The sequence below is a fragment of the Stegodyphus dumicola genome, chromosome 10 (assembly GCF_044657685.1).
Source record: "Stegodyphus dumicola isolate Sdum_Otavi_A_Nest chromosome 10, ASM4465768v1".
NCBI classification, from domain to species: Eukaryota; Metazoa; Arthropoda; class Arachnida; order Araneae; family Eresidae; genus Stegodyphus; species Stegodyphus dumicola.
The window spans coordinates 54,622,579-54,642,225 of NC_140777.1; positions in this window are offsets into that span (position 1 = coordinate 54,622,579).

Below are 19,647 nucleotides of genomic sequence, written 5' to 3' on the forward strand. Positions count from 1 at the left end.
CATGAAATGAAAAATATCGTCTGCTACTTTTAAATTTATTCTTCTTTTAAACTGTCGCATGTAAACAAACTGTGGATTGAAGCATATGTTTTTGAGCTTTCCGAAGAGAAATATTCCTATTCCATGATTCTAAAACATTACGAAATTCATGATCTTAAAAGTCCTAAGTGCAAAATAAACAAAGGGATTAACTGGGAAGTTCAAAACCGACAGCCATTACTTTTACATGGAAACAATCCTCCAAACGAATAGCAGAAACATTTATGTATTGTTTCTAAAGCTCCTAAAGGTAAATGTTTGTTTAGAAGAGAAAATGCACTGATACAGAAATCAATTACAAAGCTTTTGCAGCTTTAGATATAATAAATGAAATAATAAACCAACATTTGCAACTTAAAAAAAAGCTAAAATATATAACGTTCAGCAACTTTCAGCGAAGCATGTGGCAGGACGCAAAGCATTTTTTAGAACCCTGTATAAAAACAATTTAGCAGAAGACAAATGGAAATACATTGTGACCTACGATGAAGCATAGGTGACCCTAAAAGATTCCAACAAAGAAAGGTCCACTTATTATCGAAAAAAAAGACAAAAGAATTGCCCAAACATCGTTCCGTCGATGCAAAGACAGTTTCAGGTAGGAGTTAATGATTCTTGCAGTATTCTCTTACAGTTAAATAAGAAATAAAAATTAAGAAGAGTTGGGCAAGATGCTAAAACCTACTCGGATACCATCACGAGAAAGGTTTATGCCAATATTTACAGAAGAAATTCCATTTTCAGTGACTTTCGAAGACTCATTTATTCCAACGAATTTCGAAGAGTGAAACTTCATCAAGACAAGGCACAGGTGTTATTTGCAAATTTAAACTTTTTGAAATAAAATGAAGACTGATTCAGAGATTCAATGCATATATACCTTTTGAACGTATTCCTGCGATGCCCTCTGAAGCTTCACTCGTGGACTGTTGTGCCTTTTGTCTCTTGCAAAGAGCACTGTCTGAACGCAAACCCACCGCTGAGGGAATCTGAAAAATAACGAAAGATGAATGGAGTTCATTGCGCCTGAAAAGTTAACGTAAACCCTTCTATCATGGACATCACGATGCAGATGTATGGTCCAGAAGAAAGGCTATCAGATCCAGCATTAAAAATACTCTTTACGTATTAACTATTAAATAAAAGGCAACTCAGTTTTCCAAAAAATGTACCCACCCTCTGTAATTTACATTTTGGGGCAGACTGTTGGAAGAAGTTCTAGTAAAGATTCAAATCGTAATAATTGATTAATTAACAGAACATTCAACATTTTTTACTTTCAATACACAAAACGCCTTTGAAAACTAGTCCTTAACTAATAAAATATAGAAGTAAAGCATGCAGAAAAATTTTAGTAGCAGAACAAAAACATGCAGAATTCAGAATAAAATGTTATAGACTATGAAGAGATGAAGAAAGAATGGAGATATGCAAGACATTATTATATGTGACCGGACTTCTCACAATCGGACTCTTATCTATGACCGAACTATATTCTATATGTCTTGACCTATGACCAACTCTGTTTTAGAAACAAGAGATCATTGTAATTAGAAAATATGTTTGAAATATTAAAGTAAAGGTGTTGCTATTAGAAAACTCAAAAAACGCATTCTCTCTTTTATCGAAAGCAACTTAAAAATGCTTTTATTTGGCAACAAAATAAAATCATAAATATTTAATTCAATGAACATTTGGGCAAAGAAAAATGGAAAAAGGATTTTAATAGGCTTTTGGTCGCTCTCAGGGAAGAGCCGATAAGCATAAAAAATAAACCTCTTTCTCTAAACAAACGCGATGAATGTTTATTGGCAGCTTTGTCAGGGTGAAAATTATCTTTTAAATATACACTCTTAGACAAAAAAAAAAAAAAAAAAAAAAAAAAAAAAAAAAAACGACGCACCAATTAGGAGTTAACCGAATGGGACGAAAATCGGTAGCCGTGATGTACATGTATAGAAAAACAAATGATTACAGTTTGAGAAAAATTCGATGATTTATTGAAGTGATAGAGCTTCACAAAGCGAAAAAGTCAGTAACGCGTTTGTCCACCTCTGGCCCTTATGACAACAGTTATTCAGCTTGGCATCGATTCATAGAGGTTGCGGATGTCCCTCTGAGGTATATCGTGCCAAATTCTCTCCAACTGGCGCGTTAGATCGTCAACATCCCGAGATGGTTGGAGGGACCTGCCCATAATGCTCCAAACGTGGTCAAGAGAGATCCGGCGACCTTGCTGGCCAAGGTAATGTTCGGCGGCAAGCACTAAGGTAAGCAGTAGAAATATGTGCAGTATGGGAGCGGGCATTATCTTGCTGAAATGTAAGCCCAGGGTGGCGTGACATGAAGGGTAACACAACGGGCGAACTTTATCGACGTACAGCTGTGCTGTAAGGTTACGACGGATGACAACCAAAGGTGTCCTACTGTGAAATGAAATGGCACCCCAGACAATTACTCCTGGTTGTCGGCCTGTCTGCCGGAAGACAGTCAGGTTGGTATCACACCGCTATCCGGGGCGTCACCAGACTCGCCTTCACTGGTCATCGGGGCTCAGTTCAAAGCGGGACTCATCACTGAAGACTCTTCTACTCCAGTCAGTGACACTGCAGTGCGAATGAGACCGACAGCAGCACTGCAAACGGGCTTGACGTTGTATAGAGGTCAATGGTAGTCGGTGCAAGGGATGCCGTGACCTCAGCCCCTTTCTGTGAGCCGTCTAGGATTGGTCCTTGCGATCACTGAAGCACTAGTTGCACGTACAATCGATGATAATGATGCATCTGGGGCTGTGAGTGCCGCTCTGACGATTGCTCGGTCTTCACGTTCTGTCGTTTCTCTAGGCCTACTTCTTCCTTCTTGACGCTGTGTGCGGCCATGGTTCACCTATTCCTGCCAACATCGTCTAATAGTGGCATCGCTCCTGCTCAAATGTCCGGCTATTCGCCGATAAGATCAACCGGCTTCTTTGAGCCCACTACACGACCTCTCTCAAATTCTGACATCTTCGCATATCGTTCACGCACCTGTATGCGAGGCATAGTTACTGTCTACCAGAGTACACGGAATAAAATTCGTGAGGAATTTATAAATCGTAATTTCTCCTCTTAAATATCCTGCAAGTTGCCCAGATCAGATGCGCTGTAGCGACAACCGTTCATTCATTTTTTTCCTTTGAGAACACACAGACTCCCCGTGCACCACATATGTACAACACGGGGCTTGCATTAAAGGTTATATGTATAAATAAACATTAAAAATTACATGCATAAATAAATCGAACAAAAGCAGAGAACAGCAGTCTGGACTTCACGAAAACAGATAAGTTCACTGGCCAAGTCTCTCCGAACATTTTCAAATCGTTCTGTAAGCATAATCTAGGGCCATCAAATGTAGGGCACGAGAAAATCAAATGTTCCACATCCTGAGGAACTCTTTTTGAACATTCACATAAATTGTTTGATCGTAGATTAAAACGAAATAGATAACTTGCTAATTTACCGTGACCAGATAAAAACTGAGACACTTTAAAATTTAACGAGAGGAAAGACTCGGAATTCAGTCTATGGTAAATAGAAGGAAGGAACATTTTGGTGACTTCAGCATTACAAGATGAAATGTATTCTTCGTTCCACATAGCTAAAAGCTTTTTATAATGAAAGGACTTCCAATAACTCTTTGGAATGCTAATGTTGATATCAATGGGTAAACTTAAGGCATCTTTAGCTAAGAAATCAGCTCTTTCATTTCCGTAGAAACCATGATGAGCACGCACATAAGCAAAGCAGATATCAATACCTCTAATTCTAAGTGAACTAACATTTACTAGGGTTTCGATAACTAATTTATCGCAGCTGGTAATACTGTTCAAAAGTTGAAGAGAAGAAAGAGAATCAGAACAAATAAGGTACTTTGAGTTTTTCTAAGAGTGTATATTTCTCAGCTTATTTCTAAATAAATGATTTTTTTTTCTGTTTCATTTTATGGTAAATGTTCATTTTAGTTTGGTTTCCATGCGATGTTGAATGGTTCTGATTTACACATTTTCTTCTGTTAATATTGTTTTTTATACATGCTATTTGCCGTAAGAATACACACGCATTTCGTGGACTTTTATATTTAGCATCAGAGGTGCTATTTAGCCTCGAAACACACTTTTTTTCTGTATCATAAAAATTGTCATATTAGTGTCCGAATCCTTTTGCAAATAGTTGCTATTAAATGTTAGGGCAATGTATTATTTAAAAAAAATAAATAATGAAGAATGTATGGATGTATGTTCTTCGCATTATGTAAAAACGATGGCACCTAGAGCAACAGAGGTTTTAATATACTGTGTGAAATTTAATTTACTTAATAGATGTTTTGCGTTCAAACAGTCTCTCCTATCGCTTTTGCTTTCAACTTACACTTTCTTGTCAGAATGCAAATTGTCTAGTGATCGTATATTCAAATGAGGTAGAAAGAAGTTAGTATTTAAGGGAAGTATTTGGAAAGTGAAGCCAAAGTCCGCCCGAATATGAGCACCTGGAATTCCGAAATTTTGAATTTAGAATTTGTTTTTGATTTATTTAATATTTTCTACAAATATAACGAAATTTTATTTAACAAATTTAGCGGTTTCGAAACGAGAACTAGTAACATAGTTCGAAATAAAAAAAATCTTCCGCCAGACTGTTGCCGTGCGAAAAAAAATTAAGATATTTATCTTTCAATTTTAATCTACAAATTCGGCGGTTTCAAATCAATGTCTTGGTAGTGCCTCAAATAGAATACTTATTGTCACCACGCATCAGTATTTTGACATACAATAAAGAGTAAGACATTCAGTTTTCAAATTAAATCTTTCTCTTACTGAGTACTTAAAATGCATTTAAATCATGAGGATAGAATTATTAAATATCCTTATGAAATGACACTAGTTGCACTCGTTAAAAGTATTATATACTCTTTCCTTTTTTTGTGAAAAATTAGCTGCCGACGGCTCGAAAGGCTAGCTTTCAAAGAAATAATATAGTGAATATAAAAATAACGGCAAACCTAGCGCTGCATTAAAAACTCAAAAAATATATTGTGTTTAAATATTTTGTGATTTTGCTCTTGAATTTCATGTGGTATAAGTACGCAGAAAGCGTTTCTTAATATTAAAGCTAAAATTATAAAAAATACTTAGTTAGTAGGTGTGAATCCAAGAGCATACTGGTGATCTGCGTTGGTTAGCGAGAGCATACAAAACCTCAGCAAATCCCATGGTGAGATGTTAAAATCGGCAAACTTTCAGATTTTCTCCTTTCCTTTTACTTTTATTATTCTTATAGCTTTTGTATTGTGAATAATAAACGAGAAAATTCGTTATACATTTTGCAGTTTTCTCATACTGTTTTGTCCCATGCACCACTTTCGCCACAACTCGAAGATCATTCCCCCAACACCTCTCCTTTCAAAAACTCGAAACCGACTTACACATTTATTTAGATTTAGAATATTTTTTAAAGTGTTTTATAAAATAAACAACAAAAACATGATAAAAACTGATAAATATGAAAACTTGAATGATTTTTTTTTATTCAAGCTAATAATAGTACTAAGTTCAATAAAGGACTGACTGCATCCCCTCTGAAACTATGAATTTCTTCCTTAGGGGTAAAGCCCCACAGTTAAGAACTCCTGACTTATTGGTATTTATGAGCTAAAAAAAGTGAAAATTTAAGTATTTAAGGGTACTTGATAAATTTTGAATGTTATTTTTCATTTAAGAAAGCCCATCTGTTTTTTTTATTTTGCTCTCGAATCGTATGTGGCAAAAATACGAAGAAGATGGTGCTTAATAATAAAGCTAGTATGAATGAGTAAAAGTGCTCAGCGACATTATAAAAAAATCTTAACTCATCCTTTTGAATGATCATTAGAATGGGAAATCTTTTAAATGTTTTTAGCCCAAAGGAACAATTTTGCCTGGAAGGGGAAAAAATCTGAAACGTTTCAGATTTTAAATTACTTTCAATAGGGCGTTTTTTTAACGTTTTGTGTGTTACTTTATTTATTAAATATCATATTCTACGTACTCAAACCATATAATTCAGTTCAACAGCAATATCAAAAATTAATTTTAAAATAAGCATATCTTTAAAATTTCCGATACACAGTTTCGCGAGCTGGAGATAAAAAAGTTTTTTTTTCGTATAGTGTTGCCATTGCTCGTTTCGAAATTGTTTAGTTTTTTTAATGAAAAATTCGTTGACGTGTTACAAAATCTGAAATCGATAATAAAACAAATTTCAAATTCAAATCAGAGCTTCCACATGACCATATTCTATGGAAGATTACGTTATTCAAATTTTGATGGCTCTAGGTACCGTTGTTTTATCACAATGCGAGAAACACACATACATTTATGCAGATTCGTCATTATTTAATTTCTTTAAATGTAAGACAGGGTGATAATATATGTTGGCAACGATTTGAAAAGTGATATAGGCTTAAGTTTTCCACGCAAAATGCGAAAACGAAATTAATAGTCCTTCAGGGTAAATTGCCTCTTTGGACTTTAAAAAAAAAAAAAAAAAAAAAAAAAAAAAAAAAAACTTTTTTTATCTACAGCGCACGAGACTGTACATCGGAAATTCTAAAGATACGCTTATTTTAAAATCATTTTGCAATATTGTTTTTGAATCGAATTTTATGTTTTAAATACGAAGAACATGATATTTAATAAATAAAAATAACGCACAAAAGGCTAAAAAAATGCCCATTTGAGCGTAATCTTTCAAATTTTACTTTTTAAAATTATTATTCTTTTTAAAGCTTTATTATTAAGCATCATTTTCTTCACACTTACACCAAGTACAATTCAAGAGCAAAATCACAAAAATTTTAAAAGCAGCATTGTAGCATATAGTTTAGAATTCTCGATCCAGTGTTAAGTGTTGACATATAGTTTTCCTTTTTATTTCAGCCTTCTCAGTTCATCATATCACTGATCTGTTTTCTTAATAAGATGGCTTAAAAACATTTTGCCTTTTTATTATTAACGTCCTGTGTGTTAACCTTACTTATTAGAATATATCACGTTCTTCGTAGTTACGCCACATAAAATTCAATTCAACAACAAAATCACAAAGTATTAAAAACCACCCTATCTTTAGAATTTCCGATAGACAAGGCCACGCACTAAAGATAACAATGTTTTATTCCGTACAGTATTGCCACTGCTCGTTTTCAAATCTTTGAGTTTGTTAATCAAAGATTCATTTGAAATTAAAAAAAGATGAAATAAGGAGTAAAATTCGAAATTCAATAAATTCAAGCGTCCAAGTGCACATTATCGGGTGTAGGATAACTATATTAAGAAATTTAATGTCTCTAGGTTAAGTCGTTTATTCACAATACGAGAAACTAACATACTTACATCCAGATTCTTCATTATTTAATTTCTTTAAAAATAATGCAGATCGGTATTATTTGGTTGCAACAATTTTTAAAGCGATAGATATATTGTGTATCATGTACTTTTTCATGATTGATATTGTGTATCATGTACTTTTACATCAATCAGCATAAAAATTTAAAAAATAATTTCTTGAGTACTGCACTTATTGCTTTTAAATAGTTTAGTCTGTTAATTAATAACAGGCAGATTAAATATGAAAAAATATTACCTTACATTTTCTTATATGGCAGAAGACTCGAATAAAAAGTAAAATAATGCAGATTCACGTATTCGTGTCTCGAAATTAATAGTCCTTTTGAACTAATAAGTTCCTATTCCAAACTCTTTTTTTTTTTTTTTTTTTTTTTTTTTTAAAGTCCAAAAAAAAAACAAAAAAAAAATTAGTCCGTGTATAGTGAACCGACGCAGAATCCCATTTCGAGACTAATAACTCCATTTGTGCTGAAACAAAAGCCTGCAGTTTCAAAAAAAGTAAAAGATGAGGTGTATGTGGCATTTAAATGGCTTTAAAATGTTTAAACGTCTTTTCACGCAGTTTATCACGTCAAATCGTTTCTGAATATCTGTGAAGTAAAAATATCAAAGTATATTTTAGCAAGCAATTAAAAAATGGATAATTTCATCGAATTTGGGATACTAAGTCCCCTTAATATGAACAACATTTCACAATGATATGTTGCATAGTTATGTGCATATTTGCTACTCCTTTTTATGCAAATCATTTAAGTGGAAAATTTGCTATTTAAAAATATCAGATCGAATTTTAGTTATTCTGACGCTTTGAAATCAAGCCTCCTTTGATCGCAGCATGCCATCAAGAATATTACGTGCCTCAGTTCAAGAACTGTACTTAGAACCAGACAAAAATAAAAGTTTCTCCTATCGAAAATATTTCTTCCATGCCTGGGTATTCTTGCTTGGCCTGTCCATTAATAACAGTAACATCCATAACTAAGGTCTCCGAACGCTTCTATGCCGTTATTTGTCATCGAGAAGCTCTGCTTATTCGACTACAGTTTCTGAATATTGGATTCGTTCCTGCAATCGACGTCATGTGTTTCTGCCACGAGAACGATTTTCCGATGGCTTTATTGTTTACTTCCGGCTGTGCTCAATTTCAACAGGAGTTCTTCTTGATCAGGTATTGATAGGTTTATAGCATTTTTATTATAGATTTTCGTTCAGCTTTCAAGCCGCTTTTGTTAAGAGATTACAAAATCAAACGTATTTTCCGTACTAGATGATAGAAGTAATTTTTTTTTCTTTTGTAATTTTATGGCAGTTCCTTTTAAAGTGCTTTTCTTTAGAGTGGAGGAAATCACACATTTTGCATATACATATATGCATGCATACATATAATAACTCAAAGATGTATGCATTGTGAGAGAGGACATTATAGTTGAAAAATATCGCAGCTGCAGTACCAATTCTGGTGGAACGATCACAAAATTTAAAAAATGGGAAAGGGTAAAAAATTACACAAAATAACGTAATTTAATACTGTCTATCATGTACTTTTTCATCTAAAGCACTAAGTCTTAAAATTTTTTATCCTTTCATGACCACTTTTATTATCGAAATATTTTCGTGAACCCAGATACTAAATGACTAAATATAGAACAAAGATATAAAAGTACACTGGTGTGCAAAAATTAAGGACGAAGTCGAAAAATTAGCATATCAGCTGAACGAAGAGGCAGAGCGGACAGAGAGACCAATCAGGAGATTAAGTAAGGTGATGTACGGTAGCACATGCGCAGATATGCAGGTAGACGTAATGGGGGAAAGTCTGAGTAGTATAAAGCATGTTGTTGGTGTAAGATCAGTATTTCTGGCAAAGAGATTGCACGCCGTATAGCAGTTAAAATCCCACCGAATTGCTGCCTCAGCGAGAAATGGCGAATAATCAATCTCTTAGTTAGACTTTAAAAATCAACCTCTTAGTAGACATTAGTTAGACATCTGGATGCTTTTACCAGAGGTCGAATCATTAGGAACTTGGAGGAAGGCCGCAGTGTGACAAGTGTGGCTGCAGAGTTCGGAATTTCTCATAGCATCGTTTCACGACTTTGGAGACAATTTCAAACTACAGGAACAGCTATCCGGGGGTTTAGTAGCGGTCGTCCACGAGGAACCATACCCGCAGATGACCGGTTTATTGCCTTACAGGCCAGAAGAAACAGGCGGCAGACAGCGGGAGAAATCGCTAGACACACGACACAGGCGACTGGACGACCGATATCGCGTTTTACCGTGGCCAGAAGACTGCACGGTGGTGGTCTGTTTGCACGACGCCCTGTACGGTGTACCTCTAACGCCTGCCCATCGGAGAAGGCGTTCTATGCGGTGCCGGGAACACCGGAATTGGAGAGACAATGAATGGGGACGAGTACTCTTTACAGATGAGAGCAGATTCAGTCTGAATAGCGATTCTCATCGCATACTCATCTGGAGAGAGCGGGGAAGCCGCAATCATCCCTCGAACATCATTGAAAGGGACAGGTATGCAGGTGGCGGTGTTCTCGTTTGAGGAGGCATCATGCTTTGTAGTCGTACAGACCTTCACATCTTCGACGCAGTTTCATTCAACGGGACCTGTTATTGTAACGAGACTCTTCTTCCTTATGTGCGTCAGAGGCCCTATGGGTCCGCACTTCCTTTTCATGGACGACAACGCACCATGTCATCGCACAGTAGCTGCCGAACAGCTCTTAGAGAGTGAGGATATTGAACGTATGGATTGGCCGCACGATCTCCGGATCTCAATCCCATCGATCATGTATGGGATTTTCTAGGCAGACGGTTGGCAGATCGTACCTTACCACCAGTAACGATTCCGGAACTTCGATTGGCGCTGCAAGACGAATGGGCAGCAATGCCTCAACAACTCATTGACACCCTCATTCTCAGCGTAGGCAGACGCTGTGAAACCTGCCTAGCAGTCAGGGGAGATCATATCCCCTATTAAAGACCGGATGTTTCTTGCTGGACACCCATCACAGGGAAGTTTTGGCCTTCAGTCGCATTGCGCTCCATGCTACTTTTTCAATAAAGCTTCTTTTCATCCCTCTGATTTCTCTTTTAGTAAGTGTTGCTTACATTACTCATGTTCTTACGTATTGGAGATCTTACGGTATTAAATGTGTTGATTTGGAAAGCTTTTGTACAAAGCTATATTAAAAAAACCGTCTCGTCCTTAATTTTTGCACCCCAGTGTAATTAATATTTTTGTATAAATGGCTAATTTCTTTTAATAAACAATATCCATATAAAAAGAAGTAGTTTTAGTATTCGTTTCAAGTAAAAAAAATGAATAAAAAAAATCATTTTTTAATAAGATGGATGTTCTTGTCTCGGATCCATGGAATTCAAGTAGAACATTATAAATGTCTAAACTACGTATTTCAATGTATTTTATGTATGGAAGCAGTAATTCTTTCTCGTAAGCAATAATTTCATTAATTAGCAAACATAAGATGTAAACTTAGGATAAACCTTTTCATCTTATAATCGTTATTTATAAATGCAACCTTTACGATGAATTCAGTAAAACACTAATTTTCTGTTGTAGAATATTTATTAGTAAAAATGTACTGCTGAAGTATCACAACATTATGAATTTTCTTTTTTTTGCTGTGAGTTATAAAGAATTACACGCATTGCACGATACCATATTTAACACAAAATTGTTTCTTGTGCTCCACAGAAGCTACAGATACCATCGAAATGATCTGCAGAAAAACCTCTTTTAATTTAAAATCAAAAAGTAAACGAAAATTTTTCTTTCCATCTCTCCTAGATGTCACTTCAGAAAAAATATGTATAATAGAGGGAAACGTGTGGCATGTCCAAAAACAGATCTTCGGAAACTTGTTTCCGAAGACAATCGCGCGATGCTCAAGGAAGAAGATTACCTTCCTTTTCTGAAATCATACTGCAACATATTAAAGCAAATAATAATAATGTTGAACACACAAAAGTTAATAATAAAAAGAAAACGAAATCAAGCCTACACCTCCAAAACAAAAACTCTAAAAGTGTTCGGATATTAATTACCTTCTAAAGGGATTGTCTGAATATTTAATATGGTTAATGAATGAGGATTATCAATAGGCATTGATCAGGTGGAATAGCAAAGCATTTTATGCGATATTGCATTTGATATTAGCGTATCCTATATTTTATAGGACATATATAGGACACAGAAGTACATGCATTATGAATAACATGGGAACGTTATATAGTATCTTCACTTAAAAAGTGAAAAAGAATATGTAATGTAACTCTATGAGAAAATTTAATGCTTTTACAATGATTTATCGTTAATTGAATGCAGGAGAATTAAAATCAATCCAATTAAAAAGGTTAAAAAATGTTAAGAACTACATCTATTGCTATTAGATAGTTTAGTTAGTTAATAACATACATATTAAAAATGAAAGAAAAAATTTGAAAGATTAAATATGTCCATCTTACATTTGTCTGAATGGCAAACAGACTTAAATGAAAAATGAAACAATACATTTACAGTGGACCCCACATAATCGCATTTCAAGACTAAAAAACAGAAAATGAAATGGTATAAAAATACAAGTTTTAGTTAGGTAGATTATGAAGTAAATGTATTTTTATTTAAATCAATCAGCATAAAAATTTAAAAAAATAATTTCTTGAGTACTGTACTTATTGCTTTTAAATAGTTTAGTTTGTTAATTAATAACAGGCAGATTAAATATGAAAAAATATTACCTTACATTTTCTTATATGGCAGAAGACTCGAATAAAAAGTAAAATAATGCGAATTCACGTATTCGTGTTTCGAAATTAATAGTATTTTTGAACTAATAAGTTCCTATTCCAAACTCTGTTTTTTTTTTTTTTTTTTTTTTTTTTTTTTTTTTTTTTTTTTTTAAAGTCCAAAAAGACGGTAACACAGAAGGGCTATTAGCTTCGAAACGGCATTTTGCGTTGTTTCATTAGAAATGTCCGTTTCATTTTTCAAATTGTTGCCACCCAATGTTATCGTCCTGTATTATATTTAAAGGAATTAAATAATGAAGAATCTACATTAATGTATGTATGGTTCTAGCATTGTGAAGGAACGACGGTACCTAGAACCATCAAATTTTGAATAACGTAATTCTCCATCCGAACATGGGCAACTGGACGCCCGAATTTCGAATTTGGTTTATTATCTACTTCATATTTTGTAAACGTTTAGCGAATTTTTGATAAACTCAACGATTTCAAAGTGTGCAATGGCAACACTGTATGGCAAATAACACTTTTATCTCCAGCGCGCGAAACTGTATACCAGAAATTCTGAAGATATGCTATTTTTAAATATTTTGTGATATTACAGTTGAATTGAATTTTATGTGGTTTAAGTGCGAAGAACATGATATTTAATAAAGAAATGTAACACACGAAACGTTAATAAAAGCCCGTTTGGGCATAATATGTTATTTATTTTATTTATTTAGTTTTTTTTTTTTTTTTTTTTTTTTTTTTTTTTGAATTACTTGTCCAGTAGGTAATATTGTTGAGTTTGTAACATTTTTATTTCACAGAAGGTGAGATTTTTGTCCTTCGGCAGAGATCATGTAAAATATTTCATTGTTACAATATTTCATGGATTATTTCTAATTTAACCAGTTTATAACCAATTCAGTTTTCAAAACTCCAAATAAAGAGCAGAGATTTAGAGCTTATAAAAACTAACAGTAAACGGTGTCACAACAAAGACGTCAGATTCAGCATGCCAATAAAATAGTTTACTTCCAAGAAATGGAAACTATTTTAATACAATGTTCTCGTTCAAGGATACAAAATAATGTCTGCTTATGTCCTCTACCACTTGTTCTACAGTAACGCACTTTTTCGATTAAATTCTTAATCGCTTTCTCACGTGCCTATCGAGGCTAATCATGCATTCTATATCCTGTCCGAAGTGTTTCTTGTTTGCATTTAAGTTTGAATTTTTTTTTAGGCTTGCAATAACGTTATCACATAAAGTACCACTTTTTTCAATAGCTCAGCTATATTGAGAGCTATGTTGAGTGCGTGGTGATTTAATTTCTGCTGATAAACCTGTGTACCCAAATTTCTTTAACAATCCGAGAACTCTTGCTTCATCAGATACACGTTTGCGCTTAAAGATTGCAAGAAGCTTTCTAACTTTCTGTGAGTAAAGCTAGCCATTCTTGTAATGAGTTTTCACAAACAAAGCTCGATGTTCCTTTGTGTAGCGCTCCACATGAACTAAAAAATCAACTGACAGTGATAAAATGTCAGTGTTACCACGTCAAATAAAACACGACATCTTTGCCTCTTGTAAGTACGTAAAAATATTTTCCATTTTCTAAGAATATTCTTTCGGGCATATTAAATCCGGTATTTTTGTTGGAACACCTATATTATTTATTTGCAGGCTGATGGAACAACATTTTGCCCGATGAATGACAACAATAAAACGTCTGCACTTTCTCTATGGAAAACCGAACTTATGATCTTTCTTAATATTTTACAATTCTTAGTGCTCGCTCAGCGTTAAACGGCTGAAATTTTACGTCGAGAATTTCGAGGTGCTGTATGACTAATAGAAAAAAATCTGTTTGAATTTCAATAAAAAAGTACCTAAATAAAAATGAAAACTATAATTAAAATCCAATGATTATTAATATCTGTTTTTAACTATATGACAGTTTAACATTAAATATATCAGAATAAATTGTACAGAACGTAGTGATGTATTCAAAAATTTCTTTATAAATATTCGTCTACTTTTATGTTTACAATGAACCTTCGTCTGCTTTTATGGTTACAAGAAGCGCCTATGGCTATATACATAGTTTTTTTTAACAACCATATTTGCTAAAATGAAGCTGTTATTTTCCAGCAAGTAAAAGTCTTTTCTCTTGAAAGAGAACTTCTTATGTGAATGTTTGTCTTGCCCTCTAGGATTTTATTGCGTGGGTTCTTGAGTGCATAATATGCAAGAATATTGTTAGGAGAAAAATCCAGAACTAAGGTTTTTTATCATGCATTTTAAATAATGGTATCTTATCTTCAATTTACTCTTTTTTTAAGTCCTTCTATGTTTCAAGTAATTAATATATACCGAATTTTAAAACAGGTGAAACAGTCTTATGGTATGTCAAATGTTTAACTTTTGTTTTCACCAAGAGTTCAACTTAAATAAATATAAAATTTTGACTTTTAATTAATGAAATACTTAAAATTTTATTTGACGATTGTATATTTAAATACTTATTATTGAAATAAATTAAAGACAAAGTTTCATTAATTTCTGAGTTTGGTTTTATTTTAAAAAGACATAAATATTTTAATGTCTTTATCTAGTTTATTATTGTATTATAGTAAAAGTAATGCACTTAAGGGTTTGAGTTTTAATTGGCAGGTACTTCGTTTCACGATTATTTAAGAGAAAACGTAAAAACGTAAACTTAAAAACCATAAAAATCATAGATTTGATAGTTACATTATAAATATTAACTTTTAAATTCAGCTTAAGGTATCAGTATAAGTAAGAAGTTATCAAAGGATAATCAGATGACTCGCCCTAGTATAATTTCCCGGTCGCTGATTGACGACAAGAGGGAGGTGTTGGACTTTCGGGTCCGATGCTAGGTTTAATGAGTACCGCCGCAGTTGGTGGACCGCCTCGCGGGTACGAGCCAGTTTCCCTTAGAAAGTCCTCCACGAAAGGCCTCCCTCCCCTTAGGCAGATAGCCCTCGTGTGCTTTGCCATAATTAAATACAGCAACACCAACACCAGATGACTCGCCATTTGGAAATATACAGTCGTGTAAAAATTTAGAAGAATTTGCAGAGTGTGCCGCCAAAGAATTATGCAAATGCTTAGAATTAAATACATAAGCGTAATATTCTGTGTTTTCGGAACTGTGATTGTGAAAATGATATAAGCGCATAAGAGGCTTTTGGCGATATCTGTGCTCGTACTTTTTCACGACATTCGCCGCGTTTCTCGCAAGGGTTGGGTAAATTTTGTAAAGTGTCTGGTAAAATGAGCAGCCACGAACGTATGGATGAAGGAATGAGATAAAAAATTATCGGTAGGCTGGAGGCAGGCCAATCACAAGCGCAAGTGGGGAACGCCTAGTCTTGTCTTCAGTTTATGGAAACAGTTTCAAAACACCGAATCCATATCGAAAAAAAACCTGGGCATAGTGGACCAAGATCGACAACGGAGAATTAGGATCATTATTTGGCACTTTCAGATCGACAACACAGGAACGCTACAGCTTCACAGCTACACGTGTGTTGTATGTTGAAAGTGGAACCAGAGTTTAACCGTCTGGAGTTGCCAAAAGGCTTCATGAGATACGTCAGACCGGGTGTTTGCACCACACAAAAGAGTGCATTTAGCATGTGCAGACAACATGCGCCGTGGACTAGTCCTTAGTGGAGTACCGTGCTTTATACAGATGAGTCGAGATTCAGCCTGGTCACTGATTCTTGACGTACCTGTATCCGCAGAAAGCCTAGAATACAGCACATTTCTCACTCATCAGGGAAGATGATCATTACATTGATGGAGATGTAATGGTTTGGGCAGGCATTATTATGCTGGATAGCCACTACCCCATGTTTTACATAGGCTTCCGGACTCCTGTGATGGAGGAGCTGAAAGGAGATCTTAGAGCACTATGTTCGACTTTTCAGGGGCGCGGGACGTCCTGGGCTCCTGTTAATGAACGACAACGCTGGTCAACATAGGCCTCAGCTGGTCGACGATTTTATGGAAAGGCAGAATATTCGACGCATAGATTGCCTATCTAGATCTCCTGATCTTCACTCCATAGAACGTATTTTGGACGCTTTTGGAAAAGCAAATTCATCTAGCTATCCCCCTCCGAGAAACATCACGGAGTTGAATATGCCTTTTCGCAGGTGTCGGATCGACTATTACAGAGAATCCGGAACTGCCTCCTGTCCAGGATGTAGTCACGCTGCACGACTTCCTTATCTGTGAGAGGGGATCATGCACTATATATATTAGACTCAGTTTCAGTCCGATATCACAACGTGGAGCTTGTACATCCCTACAGTATGAGCTTTACTGATAATCATGCTCACATTGTAGAGACATTAGGTTAATTGGAAGCAGAAAAGATGCAAAATATGCAACCGCCTTCGTCGGGAATCGAACCACGGACCTCTGGAATACCGGCCCAGCGTACTACCGTTACACCACGAAGACACGCTAGGAAAGTGGGAGAAATACCTTATAACATGAAATGATTTTTGAAAGATACATATCTTTGTTTATTATAAATATATATTCATACCAAATTTCATTACAATCTGCTCATTCAGAAATTCGACATCATGGGCAATTCTCTTAATTTTGCACTCGAGTGTCTATGAAAAGCGCAAAAGAACCATTATTTAGTTTTGAATATAGAAAACGGAATGTTAAGATATATGTGGCGGGAACGCAGGGAAATTTACTGATCGCCTGTATTCTATATCTAGAAATATACGAAATCTGGCATGTTACAGATGCGCACAATATGGGAAGGCTAGCATTAGAGTCAATTAAAAAAGTAACTTTATAGGATTTTACATTAATTAACCGGTTATAAGAGTTGAACCTTTATTTTAATTTCTTCTTTCCTTATTACTAACCAGAATGCATAGTTGCATATAATTGCGAGGGTTAAAATATTTTAGAGTCAGAACTTCTGGCATCCTCCATTTACAGTTACATACAAGTTACGTGCAAGTATTTTCATGAAACTCTGTAACACATTTTCCACAGCTCCTTTGTTCGAGGTTGCTCTTTTCTCCTACACCTCCTTTCTTCAAACCGCATGTAGCATTTCAACTCAGAGTCGCATAATCTCGTATTCTTTTTACGATGGCGGAGCATAAACTGTCCTCCGTCGTCTTCGCAGCTTACAACATTTCGAAATCCATTGCATTGCTCGTTAAACATTGCAGCTTCAGTTATAAGAATCCACTCAAGTCCTTTTGATCTATTCGTTTGTTATTAACCTCATATTATGAAAATACTACTTTTGTGTACACAAAATAAATCATGTTTAATTTTGCACACATTTATGCGGTGAATATGACCCTGAATTAAAAAAAATCTGATGTGTACACCACATGACTTCCTTGTACGGAATATTAAATTATACGCATTGTTTCTTGCATTTCATTTAAACTTATTGGATTGAATTAAATCTACTTCGCCGACAGCGCATAAACTACAATAGAATAAATGCGTTCTTTACAATTCACTCTAGTATTTGTTTACCATAGCGACACTCTGGTGCTAGATTCACTTAACATTATTATATTTCGTTCATATTATAACTCGGAATACACAAAATTTATATCATTTAAAGAACAGAATTATCTAATCGTTGCCACGTGTTCTATGCAAATACTATAATAAAACTAGAATGATGTATAAAAGAAATTAAGCAAACAAAACAAAAAAGAAACAGTTTTTCATAGACGATTGAGTATTTCTCATTAAATTAATTCAGTTCTCATTTCGCGAGAAGGCAAAAATACATAAAAACTCAAAATGTCTATATCGAAAATTACGAAGTAAATCTTAAACACGTATTTCCTCGAACAAATTCCAGAAAGGATTAAGCATGATATATTTCGCAATAATAAATGAAGGCGTTATCCTTGTTGTTGCGAAGCTAAGTTTCTCTAAATTGGCAACAAATCCACTAGTCTGCTGTTTCAAATGTAAACAAACAATGGCCGCCATCAAAAAAATTATTAGGCTTAGCGGCGCTGGAACAACTTTAAAATTGTTGATAATTTTAAAAATATTGCATACAGATTTACTAAAGGCATAAAAACCTTAACCGGAAGATAAAAACAACATAATTCAATCGTTTTTTAAAGCAAAAATTGTACAATTTAAAAACATATAAGAGTAAAGAAACTGAGATCACTGAGCCGGGTAACAGAATGGATATATACATAAATATATTTATATACGTTTGGTGCTGCCAATTGCAAGGAAAATACGAGGTGCACATCTACATGTTATAGCAGTCCTATATGCAAAATTTTAACGTTCTGAGGCTTATCATTTTTGAGTTATGCGAGATACGTACGTACGTACATACGTTCGTACAGACGCCACAAAAAATTCTCTTCAGAATCAATTTTAAAGCAGTTTTTTAATTTTTTTGGAGGAAGGAAGTCTTTTATTCTGTCGTTACGTACAGATATCACGCTAAAATATTGTTAAATTGCATTCGGAAGTGGTCAAAATGGATATTTTCGTCGAAATATGCTGTCTGAAACTTTTCGCGATTACAATACTTCCTTTTTACCTCGTACAATGAAGTAAAAAACCAAACAAAATATCTTTCATGCCGTGGAATTACAATAGCAGATACGCAATACGAATTATCTCTTTTAGCAGTTTCGCATGCGAAATATGCACGACAATTCACAATCTGCTAACAGTTTTCTTACATCGCTAAAGCCAGTGCGAGATCCATTGCCAATATTGAGTACAGCAGGAAATGTCCGTCTGGCTCATTAATAGCGCAGACAGATAGCTCCGGCAGGATTCGGCAAATATAGGCAATCCACATTACGCATAAAATTAGACACCAAGGTGATTTCCCGGTATCCGTTATTAATCCTGTTAATTACTGACATATTAACCCGATATCCGATACGAATAATTACTGGAACGTCAAACAAACAGAATAATGATAGTGAGTTGATTACAGGGCATAGCGATACCGACAATCAATGAATCGGAGGTGATTTGATACCGTTACTGGCATATAATCCTAGTATTTACAAAATAGAGGTTAATGGGATCGTTTTCCACAAATGTATATTAATTGCAAATACTTATTTATAATTTTTATACTGTTTATAAAAGTCGTCAGTTCACTGGGTTCTAACATTTATACGTGTTTAGTTATGCAAACCAATCGTTTCCAATATGCTGTTACGGATTTGGTATTTAATTAGTTAATGTTAGTAGAATTATAAATAAAAGTGTTTTATTCCTCGTGCAGTACAGCGCGTGACGAATATTAAAAGAAAGCTAAGCCGGAAAATTAAAAACACAAGAGCGCGTGCATTTAACATTTAATAAATATCTCTTTTTGATTTCG